This window comes from Sapajus apella, unplaced genomic scaffold (assembly GCF_009761245.1).
Source record: "Sapajus apella isolate SASKATOON/1434 unplaced genomic scaffold, GSC_monkey_1.0 scaffold25, whole genome shotgun sequence".
Taxonomy (NCBI): domain Eukaryota; kingdom Metazoa; phylum Chordata; class Mammalia; order Primates; family Cebidae; genus Sapajus; species Sapajus apella.
Genome location: NW_022436965.1, coordinates 18,936,935 through 18,955,115, shown reverse-complemented (window position 1 = coordinate 18,955,115; position 18,181 = coordinate 18,936,935).

Below are 18,181 nucleotides of genomic sequence, written 5' to 3'. Positions count from 1 at the left end.
AGAAATTCCATTTGACCCAGCAATCCCACTATTGGGTATATACCCAAGGAACTCTAAATCGTTCTACTATAAAGACACACGCACATGTATGTTCATTGCAGCCCTGTGTACAATAGCAAAGACCTGGAACCAACCCAAATGCCCATCAATGATAGACTGGACAAAGAAAATGTGGTACATATACACCATGGAGTACTATGCAGCCATAAAAAACGATGAGTTTGCATCCTTTGTAGGGACTTGGATGAATCTGGAAACCATCATTCTCAGCAAACAGACCCAAGAACAGAAAGTCAAGCACCGTATGTTCTCACTCATAGGTGGGTGTTGAACAATGAGAATACGTGGATTCAGGGAGAGGAGCATCACACACGGGGGACAGTTGGGGAGGTAGGGGAGCGATAACAGGGAGTGGGGAGGGAGGGGAGGGATAACATGGGGAGAAATGCCAGATATAGTATGCACCTAAAGTAAAATAAATAAATAAATAAAATCACCATTTGTCAAACACACTGTAATAATTACTCCAGGCAAGAATCATGTTAGATATTAAAATCAGTGAACAAAAGTATGACAAGAATCGGGATATTTGTATTTTCAGAGTATATCCTCACAAGGTGTTTACTCACTGCAAGGAGAAAAAGAGTAACAACAGTTTAGAAACTTGAAGGTTGCCACCTTAACCATGGCATCAAAGTTACCATCACCAGTAATGAGACATTATCAGTATCTCATAAATCCTAATATGAAAGTACTAAGAAGAGAGCAAGATCCCTTCCATGGTATCCCTGCCAAAAATGAGTACCCTGAATTAATCATGAGAAAACATGAGGCAAACCAAATTGAGGGACTCATTGAAAGTTTCAAGGACATGAAAGACAAAGATAGATTGTGGAACAGTTCCAGATTAGATGAGGCTAAGAAGACAAGACAAGAAAATGAATCTTCGACAAGAAAAAGAACATTAATGGTACAACTGGTAAAATTTGAATAAGGTATGACTGTAGATTAACTTAATAGCATTATATCAATGTTTTAATTTTTGGGTTTTGATAATTGTACTATGCTTAGATAAGATGTAACATTTGGAAAAGCTGTGTAAAGGGTGGGCTAAAAAAAACACTTTACTAGTTTGCAGTTTGTTATGAGTCAAATTATTTCAAGATGAAATAAATATGAAAAAATGAAAACAATACTAATTTTAAAAAATAAATTTAAGTGTCTTAGAATACAGAAAAATGGGCAGTGATACCCCTAATGGAGAAAATTAGAACTTCAGCAATAATCCAAACTTCAGATAATCCTTCATTAATCAATACTACATTCAAAAGAGGAAACACAAACTTTAAGAAAGCCACCTTAAGATGAAAGTTTCTTCTACTGCTTCTTCCATTTCCTTATGTAGTTTTACACTCTTCAAAACCCAGCCATTTCTTCCTGGAATGTGAAATGTCGCCTTTAATTCTTCTTCTTTTATTTTTTATTTGTTTCTGAGATGGAGTCTTGCTCTTGTCGCCCAGGCTGGAGTGCAATAATGCAATCTTAGCTCACTGCAGCCTCTGCTTCCCGGGGTCAGGTGATTCTCCTGCCTCAGCCTCCCAAGTAGCTGGGATTACAGGCACATGCCATCACACCCGGCTAATTGTTGTATTTTTAGTAGAGGCAGGGTTTTACCATGTTGGCCAGGCTGGTCTCTAACTCCTGACCTCAGGTGATCCACCCGCCTCAGCCTCCCAAACGGGTGGTATTACAAGCATGGGCCACAGCGCCTGGCCTGTGGCCTTTCATTCTTATGGGAGCTCAGCTCTTGTCTTTCCCTGTCCTCATTGGCCAGAGTTTGAGCTCTTACCTTGCTAATTGATGCCTATAATTAGAGTTTCATTTATTTAACTATTTATTGTTTTTATTAAACAAGCAAATATCCGTGCATATGATCAAACATTTTGCCTTAATATTAATGCACATCTCATTGTGAAGAAATATATTGCATAATAATTATTTTACAAAAGAAGTGCTAGAAAGAGCCTTAGAGTGTTGTGTGTCTGAAATGGAGGATGGAAGTAATAAAGGAGAAGATATAAAAAAGAATCCAGGACCCTTTCAGGAGAATTTTTTTTTTTTCTAAAATAGTGGCTCTCAAATTGGGTGGAACTGTCCATCTCCTAAAATAATAGCTCTGCTTTCACAGTTCACAAGAGACAAAAATAAGAGCAAATGAATGTCTTCTTTTCAGTTTGCCTTGGGCTTTGCTCTTTGAAAAAACAGAAAGCACTTGTATGTGGCCAAAGGTGCTTACTGTGATACTTTGCTCTTTTGTGGATAAGTGTGCTTGTAGCTATGAGTCTATTATTTCACATTGTTTATATATAGCAGAGTCATATTTTCTGCTGGTAAGAATGCATGTTTGCGGGAATGAAATCAGTCAGTGCTCTGTGGTTCCTTCTTTACACAGAGCATCATGCTTTCTGGTTATTTGCCTGAACAAGTTTGAGAACCATTATCCTACTAAAGAATCTAATAGGTAGCTGACTGTGATTTTACATCAGACTCTTCTCTTCCACTATCAAAAAGATGTTGCTAAGCCTTTAGCCAATAACATTGCAAGGCATAAAGCTAGGACACCTCAGTGTCACAGGAAGCCAAGGAGGTCTTTAGAAACCAGCCTTTGCATTTTCCAAATTCTGCCATATCTTTTTTTTTTCGTTTGGGAAGTTACTTATTTCTGATAGTGTGATTTATATAGTTTGGATGTCCCTTCCAACTCTCATGTTGAGATGTAATCCCCAGTGTTGATGGTGGGGCCTAATGGAAGATGTTTGAGTCATGGGAGTGGGCATCCCTCATGGCTTGGTGCTGTCCTAAAGGTAGTAAGTGCGCCTCTCAGGAGATTTGGCAGTTTAAAACGTATTCACTTGCTCCATTCTTGCTCTTCCTTCTGCTTTTGCCATGTGATATGCTTGCTCTCCCTTCATATTCAAGGAGAAAAAGTTCTCTGAGGCTTCTCCAGAAGCTGAGCAGATGCCAACACCATGCTTACACAGCCTATAGAATCATGAGTTAATTAAATCTCTTTTTTAAACAAATTACCCAGTCACAGGTATTTCTTTATAGCAACACAAGACCGGCCTAATAGCTGTTAAGTTTTAATTTATTGCTGTGAGTTGGATATTTCATATATTCCTCTTTTTTTGTTGCCTTTGATGATAGACATTCCAAAGAGTTGGAGCTGTTATAAAACCACAAAGTTTTCAAAAATAAAAATTAAAAATTCTTAAAGCTTCATAGGTATTGAGCTTGATGCATTCTAGCAGTGAACTAAGGTTTGAAGCTAGACTTTTGGAAAACAGCCCTACATTTGAGACATGCACATAGAGCAAAGTACAAGGAGGTTGTGACGTTGTAGCCTAAGAGCCAGAAAGTAAATGGGCTGCACAGTTAGAGAAGGAGGTGGGGAGAGACTTTTACTTTGACCTTGATGATTCCCTGTGCACTTGAAAATAATCCATGATCCTCAGGACCTGAGTTACATAAGACCACCTGGCCTCAGCCCAGAGAAGGCAAGGTAATGGAGTACAAATAGAGAATGGACTGGGCCCCAGTAGGCCAAAGGCTGGGCCCCAGGTCTCATACAGCTAGCTGTGAGACTTTCCACAAGTCATGCAATCTCTCTGGGCCTCACTTTCTTTAATTGCACAATAAGAAATTTAAGCAAAATGACTTCAAAGGTCCCTTCTACTCCTAAAATTCTAAGATACTCTTTTGTGATTTTGTCTTTCATTTATTATATAAACCTAATTTGATGAGAATTAAAAATAGACTGCGTTACTGGTTAAGTTGTAGTTAAAATGTTTAAAAGAAGATAAAATAAATGTTTTTCTCATGGGGATTTCTCATATGCTTCAAAATATATGCCAAAAGGAAACAATATAAAATAATTAACATAGGAAGTTTCAATTCATGAGTAAATGTTCCCATTAGCTGCAATATAAGAAGCTTGCGTCTTATCCGGGATAAATGTTAAGCAAATGTATATTTAAAATTCTTTTATTTATAAGGAAAGGCAAATAGAAATTGGCCATAAAATAGTGGGGTTTTTCCTATAGATCATTTATTTGTTTTTAAGAGAAATACATTGTAGAGAAAGAACAACTTTAAATTGCCATTACTGTATCTAAACAGCTCCAACCTCTAGGTAATACTAAGTGACTGCGGTTTCACTTCCTGCAGGTATCTTTCCTCTGGCCTGAAACAGATGCCTAAACCTCTCACTACACATTATCTATTTGTGCACAGCAATTGACTTCAAAGACCGTGGTCTGATGCACACAATTACTTTTTAATATGAATGGAATCAGAATACACTGAATTGTAATATTTTAAACATTTGAAAGCCATCTCTTGTTCATCAACAACAGAATTAATAAACAGATTATAGTTTATCTATACAATGAAATACGATTCAGCAATTTAAAAAACTACCACAAAAACATGAAATAACATGGATCAATCCTTAAAACATACTGAGAAAAGAAAGACAGACTCAGAGTAATATATACTGTATCACTTAATTTACATAAAACTCTAGAAAATATCAGCCTAATCTTGGTAAAAAAAATTAGCTGGATGGTTGCTTGAGGTGGGACAGGTAGGGAATAGCTGGTAAGAAACATGAGGGCATTCTCTAGGGTGATGGAAGCTGTCTGTATCTTGCTAGCGGTGTTGGTTACACCAGTACATAGCTTTTTACAAACTTGCTGAGCTGTACATTTCAGATTTGCAAATTTCACTGTGTGCCAGTTGTAACAATAAAGTTGTTTATATTTTTAAGAAATGTTTTCCCAACAGTCTCAGATACTCTATTGGTGGAAGTGTAACTTGGAACAAATGTCTAGGAAAACATTTTATAATAAATATTAAAATCCTTGAAATCCTCATACATTTGACTCAGTAATTCCAATTTAAAATAAACTATTGTAAAATAAGTATAGATATTGGGAAAGAAATAATTTTCTACAATTATTGTTACAACAGTAACATATTTTCCCTAACATTTTATTATAAAACTTTCAACATATGAAAAAGTGGACAGAATTTTATAGTGAATACATTCATATTCATCACTTGGATTCTGCCATTAACATTTGACTTTTTTACTTATCATATGTCTATCTATACCTCTATCCATTAAATTTACAAATCAATTTGTGAACATTTTTGGCGTTTTTACAATGTTGATTCCTACAATCTAGGACTGGAAGAAAATACAAAATATTAACAATTCTTTTTTCCTTTTGTGATGGAATTCCATGAGTTATAAATTCTACCATGTGAGCGGCCAAGGCAGGCGGATTGTCTGAGGTCAGGAGTTTGAGACCAGCCTGGCCAACGTGGTGAAACCCGTCTCTACTAAAAATACAAAAATTAGCCAGGCATGGTGGCAGGCACCTGTAATCCTAGCTAGTTGGGAGGCTGAGGCAGAAGAATTGCTTGAACCTGGGAGACAGAGGTTGCAGTGAGCCAAGATCATGCCACTGCCCTTTAGCCTGGGCAACACAGCAAGACTCCATCTCAAAAAATAAATAAATAAATAAATCCTACCATGGGTGACCAAAATATTTTCTTAAGTATATTCCCGGAAACAGAGCTGAAATTACTCAAAAACAGATCTAAACAGTAACTATCTCTGTCTTGCAATATAAGGGAATAAGGAGATATCCTCTGACACCCTCTGTAATCTTTCCTGATTCCTAAAAGTCCCTCACATTAGTTAATAATTCTTTTGAGGGATGTTTTTTTTTTTTTTTTTTTTTTTTTTTTTTTGAGACAGAGTCTTGCTCTGTCACCCAGGCTGGAGTGTAGTGGTGTGATCTTGGTCTCCAACTCCCGGATTCAAGTGATTCTCATGCCTCAGCTTCCTGAGTAGCTGGGACTATAGGCACAGGCCAGCACGCCCAGCTAATTTTTTTTGTATTTTTAGTAGAGCTGGGATTTCACCTTGTGGGTCAGGCTGGTCTCAAACTCCTGACCTCTTGATCTGCCTGCCCTCCCAAAGTGCTGGGATCACAGGCGTGAGCCACTGAGCCCGGGAAAATAATTCTTTTGAATTAATTCATTAATTCTAAAGTTAACAATATGAACACTTCTAGGAGAAAGAACCCATTGACCTCCTATTTCTGTTTACACATTTATACATTCAAATGAACCACACTAAGCAGAAAGTACCAAGGGAGTTGTACAGTCAAGCCTTCAATGGGGAAGGCACAAGAGAAAGCTATCTGGTGATGATGATTCAGAGTGGGATGCTGGGGAATAGGATTAAACCTAGCAACTGGAGGTAGAGAAAAAGGGCATTAAAGTGCATAAAAATGCTAGTGGCATTGTTGTGTGGAGCTGGCCCTGTATTCCAAAACAGACATCTGAAAGGCTGAAAACACCCTACCTATATTTGCAGCAGTTTGTGGATTATCAAATGAAGCTATTTCCCTTGCAACTATTAAAAATTCTAGGCTCATATTAAATGCTGAATTATGGTTTTTGTTGGACATTTGGAGGTGCCCAGAGATTGTAGTCCATCTGGAGAATTCCTGGTCAGTATGTTGCGTCATTTTGATATTTTGTGGAAGGGCCATGGGGACTTAGAATGGGCATCCTCAGGAGATTCAGAGGAGCTTTCCTCCAATTCAATCAACCATAGCTCTGACTTAGCTTGTTTCCAAAATTGTAGGCACTGTTGCTCCAAAATTAATATTTTTGAATATTCAACGCATCCCTGAGGAAGAGCAAAGACCTCCCCACCTTTGTTTCTTTGCAAAACAAGTCAAGATGAAGTCTTTGCTGATGAAACTCTTGGCTCCCTCTCTTCCAGCTGCACTTCACCCCTGTGGCTTTCCTGCTTGGAAATCTCAAAATAGTCACAGCGGCTTGCCTCCAAGCTAGAATTGACCTAGCCTGTCTGGATGCCTTCCAAAAGGGATTTTTATGAAAATATTATTATTTTTTTCTCTTCTGAGACTTTTTTATTAGAACCCATGCAAAGCTGTATCCTACCCCATTTACCATTATTTCCAACTTCTGAAGTCTTTTTTTTTTTCCTTCATCAAGGACATGTGTTTCCTTCTCCAGACCTAATAACAGTTTCTGAGAGGAACTTGTGGAAGAGAAAAGCATGCTGTACTGATCGTGAAAGTGGGAAGATATCTGGGATAATAATAGGAAAATATTTGAAACCCTGAAAAGAACGGTCCCTCTATCCAGTCATCAATTCTCTCTTGGCTTCAGTGGGAACTTAGGTACCCTTTACTTTTCACGCACATAACAAAAGTACTGCTGTTGACAAAGGCTAGACTGTAATAAGGAATCAGTCCTACTATGAGTACCTTAATAGTTCTGCCAAGTGGGCTTCATTCCCAAGTTCTCTGTCAGAATACCATGGCTGTGTTAACTAAGAGTAAAGGCTTACTACAGTCTACTGGAATTATATGGTTTGTTCAGCTGCATCCCCCATTATAACATGAGTTCCTAGAAAGCCAGAACTGCGCCTTATTCACCTCTCTGCTCCCAGTCCTCATCATGATGCTTGACATGTAGGAGGTACACAATGAATGTGGAAGGAATGGTAATAAAATCTACAGTCAAAAGACCAAATATGCAGCCCTTCATGGCTTACTAGCTAAGTGTTAGAGAAAGAGAGTCACTTAACCTCTACAGACCTCCTTTTCATCTGGAAAGTGAAAGTAATATTACTACTTGTCTTCAGGAGTTAATCAAGGCTAAGATAGAATAACTGTATGTGAAAATGATTTGTTAACAATAAAGAGCTGTGCAAATGTTTACTGTCATTGTCTTCTTGTTCAACTTTTATTTCAGGAAGGTGAGGTCTCAAAAAAGATGTAATATTCTAGCACTGACCCTAATATCTATTTTGAGAATAGACATGTCACCCTTTTGAGCCTCTGTTTTACTCTCTGAGAGTTGAGAACATTCTGTTAGATAGACATAAGATCTAAGACACTCCCTTGCCCATTGTAAGCACTTTGGAAATGATCACAGAGGGAAGTCAAAGCAGTGTTGCGAAGGCAGTGGACTCTGAAGTCAGGTCGATATAAGTTCAAAGCTCTGCTATGCCATGAAATAGCAGGGTGATCTTGGGCAAGTTATTTCTGTTTTTAAACCTTAGTTTATTAGCTATAAAATAGGGCTAATATTAATACCACCTGCATGATACTGGTGTGATCATTACAGGAAATAATGGATACAAAGTGCCAAGCACATGTTGAGCACATGGTAGGCAAGGTAGTTTCTTTTTTCTCCTTCCCCGAAATCAACAGACTGTCATCCTCCCAGACTTGACTTTTCCTAACAGAGTGCTACAACTTCAAACAGTTAAACAATAGAAAATAAACACTGAGCCGTGCCCAACCTCCGAGAGAAATTCATAGGCTAGGCTTAGATTTCCAGAAGTACCCTTCTCATTATCTTTATCTATATATTTCACCTCTGTCACCTACACTGTTTCCCTTTGGAACAAATTTCAACATCTGAGATTATTAATGGCTCCACCAATCCAAACAGCATGTTAGTAAGCACCCTTACTTTGCAGAGTCCAAGTCTTTTGTAGCTGTAAGATATCCCTTACCAATTCTGGTCAGATTTCAGGGTGATGACCAGGGTTTACAGCCAGGTGGATGGGAAACACTGCTGGTGGCAAATGGCAAACCTTCCTCCAACTTTCATTTTGGCAGATGGGTCCAGAAGCCACCAGGGATGTCAGTCCTGCCTTCTCTGCCTGGGCATCTTACTTTGCTGTCTGAGACTCTTGGACTCACTAACCTTTAGTTACCAGTCAACAATTTTAATATGCTTCAACTGCCATCAAAGGCATCAATTTCCAAATTGTTTGCCTTAGATTACTTGCAGGAGGTTGACCCAAAAGGTGATTGCTTAAACTATATTTTCCTTGCACCTATACACCCACATTCCATGTACCTGTTAATTATGTAATACATTGCTTAAGGAAAGGACCACTGGGATTTTTACCTACTGGTCTCTAGAATATGAAGAGGCTTAATTTTTAAGCATGTTAAATTTTTTTGCAAGTTAAAACTTTCTTTTAACTTGCTTAACTTTTAAGCAAGTTAAAATTTTTGCAAGTTAAAACTTTCATTAGTTTTAAAGTAAATGAAAGTTTTAATAAAGATTTTGGTTTTTAGCACAAATGCTGACATTTTGTAGTCATGCCAGCCAAGCCCCTTTGTAGCATGGGTTTTTGATTGAATCATATTGCATATTCAATTGAAGAAAAAGCCAGATACTTGCTGATGCATTGGGTATGAAGTGTGGGAGAGAAGAGTCAAGGATGAATCCAAGCTTTTATCCTGAGAAACTGGGTATACAGAGGTACCATTGTTAGATGAGAGTGACTGAAGTTGTGGGGAAAATAGTGTAGTTTTAAATATTAAGGAGGAGTTGATTTAAGGAAGATAAATTTTAGTAACTGGATAAGCATTTCAAAGACAAGTCACAACAGAAAAACAAAAATATGCTTATTAACAATGGGGTAGAAGTGTACAACTTAACAATCATTTAAAGACATGATGCTACTCAATATTGGTTATGTTGGGAGAACTCATATACGCACCAACTGCAGATGCTAATTTAGATAAGAACAGTCATTTGCAGAGCAGTGGCCCAGAACTGTCCATGACTCTTTTGCCCCTCATTCCAATTCTGAGAATTGTTTCTTAGGGAATTATGCTTAAAAATTAAACCAGCAGCAAACTGACACAAGAACAGAAAACCAAACACCGCACGTTCTCAGTCATAACTGGGTGTTGAACAATGAGAACACATGGACATAGGGAGGGGAACATCACACACTGGGGCCTATTGTGGGGTGGGGGCAAGTTGATCACTTGAGAAGAGATAGCAGGGGGTAGGGGGATTGGGGAGGGATAACATCAGAAGAAACACGTAATGTAGCTGACAGGGGGATGGATGAAGCAAACCACCATGGCATGTGTATACGTATGTAACAATCCTGCATGATCTGCACATGTACCCCAGAACTTAAAGCATAATAAAAAAATTTAAACCAAATAATCTAAAAGACAGAAAAAAATGTATTTGTGCCAAATGCTCACTGCAACTCTCCTTCTACAGGTTGTAGATCCCTATCTCAAAAATCTGAAATCCAAATGTTCCAAAACCTGAAAATTTTGAGCATTTGCATGACACCACGAGTGGAAAATTCCACACCTGACCTTACGTAATGGGTCGCCATCAAAACATGCTTTATTCAGCATCCTAGAGAGAAAAAATGCCCTCCCAGCCCCCTTCAACTGCAGTGTATCTTTTCCACACAAGTCCAGATTCCCCTTCAAGCATACTCACAAAAGGTAACAAAATAAAAACTTTGTTTCATGTACAAAATTATAAAATATTATATAAAATTACCTTCAGGTTATGTGTATAAAGTGTATATAAAACATAAATGAATTTCATGTTTAGACTTGGGTTCCATCCCCAAGATATCTCATTATGTATGTGTGAATAGCTCCAAATTAGAAAAAAAATCTCAAATCATAAACACTTCCAGTCCTAAGAATTTAAGATAAGGATAACTCAGCCCATAGTAATGAAATATTTGTATAACAAGTGTCCAGAAAAGGAGAGTGTATAAGTTAAGTAATGAGCCTTTAGGTAGAATTTGTAATAATAGCCAACTTTTATTGAATGTTTACTATGTGCTTGACACTATTGTAAGGGTTAGTTTACATTACCTCATTTTCTCTTCATAATAGCCTATGATGTACATTTTATATTTTGTGTGGTAAAATTTATCCCTAGTTAACTGATGAGAAGTGTGAAGGACACATAGTTTAAAATTATGCAACCAGTAAGTGGTAAAGATAAGACTTGAATGTAAGCAGGATAACTCCTAAGTCCAGGTTCTTAATCATCAATAAAACTACCCAATTTTAAGCAAATACTGAGGGTAATTACAATGAAAATGGATTGAAGATAGAACAGCACATTCAAAAGGAAAGAAAATATGAAAACAATGTTTCTAGTGGTTTATGTTATAAAGGAAAGAAAATACCAAAAAAAATTGTATGTTATAGGTATAGGTATGTGAATATAAGAAAAGACCAGAAGAAATGCAAAAATAAACTTTTTGTTCACATGAGACTATTGGATTCTTCAGTTAGGAGTTCATTAATGGTGTTGCAAAATAAATTTCCTTTAAGAGGTAGGAGCAGAAGTGTTAAGTAAACTGATCTTTCAAAAGCTGATGATGTACAGAAGAAAATTGCATATGTTTTTATTTGAAGACAGGTAGAATCAAGGGATTTGAAGAAAGCCAAAGAGAAGAAACCAAGGAATAATAAATAGAAAGAGGAGGAGAAGATGAGAGAAGAGAGGAGGTAGTGCAGAGAAGAGACGAGGAAGGAGAATACTGAAGAGGTGAAGAAGGAACCAAAGGTGGCATGGAGTCTGTTATGACTTGTAAATAACAGTTGCTCAAAAATATTCATTAAATTTGAAGTTAAAGCAATTTATTGTAAAGTTAGGCAATCATGTCATGGTTATCATCTCAAGGCACTCATGGTATTATGCTTTGCTTTGCAAAGTTTTGTTTTGCCTTGTGTGTATGTATGTATAATATAAAAATAGCCTGATTTCATTTTTCTAAGTATGTATATATAAATAAATATGCTTATATATTCAGAAAGTATAGTAAGTAACTAAGAAGCAAATAAAATAATCTGTAATCCTATCTAAACAAAACTATAGTTAGAATTGTGTCACATCGCCTTCTTGGTTATTGCTGTTCATTATGCACACATACCTAAATTCATATTTCCTTCTAAAAAGGCATCGACATTTGTGATCCCCTTTTTGTCACTCAACAACACAATAGGATCATTCTCCATGTTAATAAATCTCTTCTCTTGAATAGTTGTATAGTTTTCTGTTGCTTGGACAAATATAATTTATTTAATTACTCCCTTATTGATGGACACTGGCTTATTTTGAATTCTTAGCTACTGTAAGCAACATTGTGATGAGTAGCCTTATACATACACATTTGTACATGTTTATTTGTTTCCTTAAGATAAATTCTGAAGTAGAATTACAGGGGCTAATGTGTGTGTGTGTCGGGGGGGGAGTGTGTGTGTATGTGAATAATGTATATGTAAAAATATGTGTGTGTGTGTGTATATATATATTCTTTGGACAGAAATTATTCAAGTGCCTTCTAGAAAATGTGTAAACGTTATCTCCTCCCATTGACACAGTGGAGGTAGGTTTGCATCTCCACACCTTTCTAATTTGAGGTATCAGCCTTTCTAATTTTTCAGACAGCCATTGTCTGAGAAACTTTAAAATACCCCCTTTCTCATCCCACATTGCCTCATGCATAGATAATTTGCCCTACAAAACATCTAAAAACTTCTGGAAGATATAAGTGGTTGAGGTAAAATTAGACTTGGTTTTAAGGTTTTGCCAGAGAACAAAGAAAGTTGAAAACTGTCAAGGCAAAGTTCTATATGTTTTCTACACTGATGACTCTATGCTGTGTTCTCTCTGATTGAAAAATGGAGGAATCAAACCTATGGAAACGCTTAACAAGCTCCTAAAAAACAGATCTTCAGCAATCTAGGGAACCACAGATTTCCCCTATATGAGTCTAAAATTACGTCAAAGTTTTTTCTCCTTTGTGTTCGTTTTTTTTTTTTTTTTTTTTTTTAGAATAAATATGAAGGCATTGCCTCTGAACCCTTGAAAATAGGCATGGGAATTGTAAGAAAAAGTTTTGCATTTGAACTATGCCTTAAGGTTTTAACAAATATTGAGGTATTAATTTAATTTCAGACAAACTACAGAATTCTAACGATTTATTATAGCTCTAATTCGCAATAAGAGAGAAGCAGTAATATTTCTTCTAGGATTTTAGTAGAAATGTAAAATGTGTATTTACAACACTTAGTCACTTCCCTTAAAAACTAAAATATTTTCAGCCTTCATGTAAAGCAGCCAGATGCCTAATTAGGAATCCTGAAACTTGGCTGTATTGAGTTAATAAGAACCTGTGGCAAATATTAAGCAGAATATCCCATTCCTCAACAATGAGGAAAAGTACTTGTAAGTTTGTGAAATAAGCTGTCAAAGTGGTTCGGTAAAATTCTACATAAGATTATTATATTTTCATGTTCTTGCTAACCTATCCCATCATTAGAAATCAAACTATGCCCAAATTTCACTCGTACCTTTTTGCTATTCTTCCGCAACCCTATCTCCCTCAGGAATTTTTTTTTTTAACTAAAACTTTCTGTGGTTGCTTTCAACCAAAAAAATGTTATACATTGTTGAAGTTTATATGTTTTCTGTTTGTCTTTTTAAGGATAGAAAAATATTTGCTGTTTTTTAATAAGTTGAGTGGGGGCTGTGTGTGTGTGTGTGTGTGTGTGTGTGTGTGTGCGCGCGCGCGCACGCGCACACCTGTATTTTCTTACTTTAAATAAATATTTTTCTGTTTTAAAGGCTTTCTGGTATATTGATGAAACAAAATGCATGAACTTTCAGAGACCCTAATTAGTCATTTGGCAACTCTTCTCACAGCTGAAAATATATTTTTTTCTGAATAGGAAGCAATAAAGTATTGTAAGTACATATTTTTAACTTCTACTAAAATGGTGATTGAAATGTAACTGATGTACCTTATGGGGAAGTGCACACTTTAATGACAGTAAATTACTAGAGTTCTGGAATTTCATTGTCTGATGTTAATCAATATATGTTTACAAAAATCTCAGTTTACTTTTAAGGAAGTGAGAGATAAATGCATTTATATTTTTTAGTGAAGGCAATTAAACCCCATAAGAAAATAATGTAATGATAATGGTTAATAACTAGTTTAAAATGTTAGCATGAAAATTAATTAATGTAATGTGTACAAAGGACATAAACACTTACTTGGCTTATGATGAGTATTTAGTAAGTATCAGCTATTATTATACATGGAGTCACACTGTCTGGATTTAAATCCCAGTTCTGCCATGACTTGGCCTCAGGTCTTAATTTTCTCAATGATAAAATGAGGATAATTACAGTACCTACTCCATAGGATTGCAGTAAGAATCAACTAAAGCCTTGGAAGAGTGTCTAGCATACAGTACCTTCTCACTGACTATTAGCTTTCATTTTTAACCATTAGTACTCCAAATGAGAACATGTTGCCTAGATTATTGCTAGTGGAATAGATATATGTCTTACCTTAACAATTAGTGTAAAAATTTTGGAAAATAAAGATAGGGTCTTATTTTTCTCCTGTAGCTCCTGATGTTTCTAGCCTTGTACAGTAAGTATGAAATCCAGATTCTGTAACTGTCACTGTCTCAATGCATAAATAATTTAGTGAATTTATTTGTAAAATGGTATGAATTGGTTACTGACAGAAATAAAGAGACTATAAACAATTCTTTCTCAACTTATCCAGAGAGATCAAGAGGGTAAAGTTAGATGTTTCTTATAGAGCTAATGTTCCCCAATTGAAATGACTCATCAGCCATGGATGTCTTTTCAAAGCCAAAGTGCTTCTCAAAAGAATATTTGTCCTTCTCCTATCTGCCCTCTTCTATGAAAAATAGGTGGGATCAAAAACAAAACAAAAACAGCAAAAAACAAATTGAATGTTGACTGCTTAGCTGCTGTGTTAGTTCTACAGCCATTTGTAAAACAGCAATGCCACCTGTTGGGTAGAATATGCAAGTCTGTTATAATTTTTGTGTACTGGAAAAATGTTTGTTCATGCCTCCTCTAGGAGGCAAAGTGTTGGGTTGCAGTATGAGGAGGAGAGAAAAATGAATAAGTCACCTGCAAAAATCTTCCTAAGTAGTAAAGCAAATGAAAAGCCATTTCTAGTTATAACATATGGACAAGTCTCTATTTTAAAACCTTACTTTTTTCCTACCAAATCCTTCCAAGGATTACATGCTCTATCCTGGCATTTGCTCTATTGCTCCTTCACACTCCTTTTATGAGGCAGCTGAAAGCTAAAATAGCAATCTGTAACACTTGTCACTTAACTAAAATGAGACATTACTTTTAATAAACCAGATAATTAACAACTCTGCAAAGATGGGGCCCTGTTTGCCGGGACTGCCGCAGTTTTGTACTTCTTTGTGTTAGTACTACATAGTCAAGATCTCTGAAATATTATAAAGAAAAATCAAAAATGATATTATGATAGTGAGATGACATATGAATATTAGGCTTTGACGCAGAAAATCAAAACAATTCTGTTTAAGATAGAGTGCCCTCAGAGTCGGAAGTCTATCAGTATTGCTCAAGATGGCACCTTGCCACTTACTAATGCCTCAGTCTAAAGATGAAAAACGCTATTGCTTTTCCATTGCTAGCAAGCAAATGATGACATTAACTTTTGCTAGGCTTCAGACAGCAGAAGATATCTGGAATTACTTGTTGGTCAAATATCTTGCTTGGCAGAGATATCTTCACTAGGGCCTCTTTGGATCAATTTCCTGACAACAAGGATCACCATACTAAAGAAAAAGATAGCTGGGCATTCAGAATATCAGATGCCAGTTGTATGTATGTACAAAAACTATGATAGAAGGCAATATGCAATATCATATAAGTGGCATGAGTGATTTGGGAGTTTATAGGTTATAAAAATTCCAACTGAGATATATAAGGAAGACTGGCATGAGGACACTCAAACTGGAAAGATGAAGGCAAGGAATTGCCAAGATCCAAGCAGCCAATCAGAAACAAAGAGCCAGCCTGTAGGAGTCGTTAAGACTATTCAGGATTTTTTTCCACTTCTTATTCTTCTAGGGACATGATACAATTGCATTTTCCTGCTTCATTTGAAGTTAGACATGGCTGTATGACTTACACCAGTGACATATGAAGGAACAGTGTGCATTATTTCTGAGCAGAAATTTTAAAAGCCAGTATAGAATTTTCTGTGTATCTTTTCCCTACCTCAGCAATTGTGAATCCATATGTTGAGATGGAGTATCTCTTAGTTTGGTCTCTAGGTAACCAAGATGATCAGTCTCTTTGCTGATCCACATTGGATATACAACTTCATTGTGGTAAACCATCAAGATTGTGAGATTTGTTTATTGCTGCAGCATAACCTAGCACATCCTGTCTAATACAAAGGGTTCCCATAAAATATATAAAGTCATGAGCTAATGAAAGTAAAAATAAGAAGGAAAGTCTTAAAAACCTAAAATTAGAAAACATTAGCTTTGGAAAAGCTAGAGGACAAGGGTTTTTTAGTAGGTTATAAAGAAATGTACATGTTGCCTATAAAGTCAATATATATGTGTGTGTCTATAATATATGTGGTTTAAAAGTGTATTTCCAAATGTTAGCCATTTTCCTATTTAATAGGATATTCCCCTATTTCCTCAACTCTGAAAGCAGCAGCAACAACAATACAATGGTACTTTTCAGATGTCTCCTTTCTCTCTCTCTTATTAATATTCTTTGGCATTTCCAAGACCAGAAATTAAAGCATTGACTCCATTTTCTTTTTCTACCTTTGCCCATGTAGAGGCTTTTTAAATAGTAGCCAATAGTAGCCAAAGCAATTTTATTAAAATGCAAGTCAGACTAAGTCACTACTCTGCTCCATGACCTCCAATGGTTCACCATTTACTAAGAGAAAAATCTGTCCTTCTTGGAGCTTATAAGGTCCTATGTGATCTGGCCCTCAATCGCCTCTGACCTGCTTTGTGTCTTTATTTCCGTGCATAGCTATTCCTCAACTAGATCAAGCACACTTGCTTAAGGACATTTATAGTTATTATTCTCTATGCCAATAAAGTTCTTCCCTTAGAAGAACATTTTCATGGCTCATTCCCTTCCTTTCCTTCTGGGCTGTTCTCAGGTAGACCTTCTCTGATCATTTTCCACACTTGAGAGGCTTTATCATACTCACTCTGCTTTATTTTTCTCTAGAGTACTTAGGATGATGTGATATACTGCAATTTGCTTGTGTATCTGTAAATAATCTTGTACCTTTAACTAGGACATAAGCTCCATGAAGGCAGGTCTGTGTCTGTTTTGTTCTCTGTGGAATTCCATCACTCAGAAGATGTAGCACATAGTAATAGTTCAGTAATGAATTTGGATTATTCTCTCAGTGCTGAACTTCATTGCTCTGCAATATGGCTTTGATTTCCTCTTCTGCATCCCTGAACTTACTACTCAATGGCCAGTATGCTGTCCAGGGTCAGGCTCAGGGTCACAGCATGCTAGCATGATAGCACAGGACAGAAATGTAAGCAGGCTTAACTCAGGTTCCCAAATGAAAGCCATGGCAAAATTTTCACTTTCCCATAAAGAAAAAAGACAGAAGGCGGCCAATTTTGAAGGCACTGACATAAAGCTAAGTTTTAAATTTTATCCGTTAAAATGTGGAATTATTTCCTTACATTTTTTGGCGCTAAAGTGCCCTTTCATTTGTCAAATAATGAGAGAGTTTGATGACAGTTTTTATTTTGCTGCTTATTGGTTTGCTTTTTCCTTTTTATGGTCTGTACTTGGCAAGGTAGAAAGTTGAGGATCCTCGATAATACCTAATTTTAAAATATTATAGAATTAGCCATCCTGTAAGGTAGGAAACTGAAGCCAAGAAAGGTGTCATGACTTCTGAACGTTCATTGATCTAGATTATAGCAGAAGCAGAACTGAAACTCCTATTTCCTCATTTCCAGCCAGTTCTTTCTCTACACAAAATTCCTGCTTCTGAGAAGCCCTCTGAAAATAATTCCCTCCCTGATGTGTAGTATGCTTTATCACCATATATTTGCTTTTTTGGCCATTAAGCATTTTGAGGCTCTACAAGAAAATCAAGGCTCTTCTTTCCTATTTTTAGGGGAGTCAAAGGGTTTACACCTTACACAAAAGCAAGTTCTAATAGAGTGGAGTGAAGTGTCAGTGTTGGAAGCAATTTGAGAGGAATGAATTTCCTTCTGAAAACAGGTTAGGACAGTTTAATAAGTGAGTGGAGGGGTATGTTGTACAGAATACATTCCTGAATTTGCCCAGTCACTTCCTTTGCTGTCTTGGATGTCATTTTGTACATTTTTCACTGTGTGTGTGTGTGTGTGTGTGTGTGTGTGTGTGTGTGTGTGTGTGT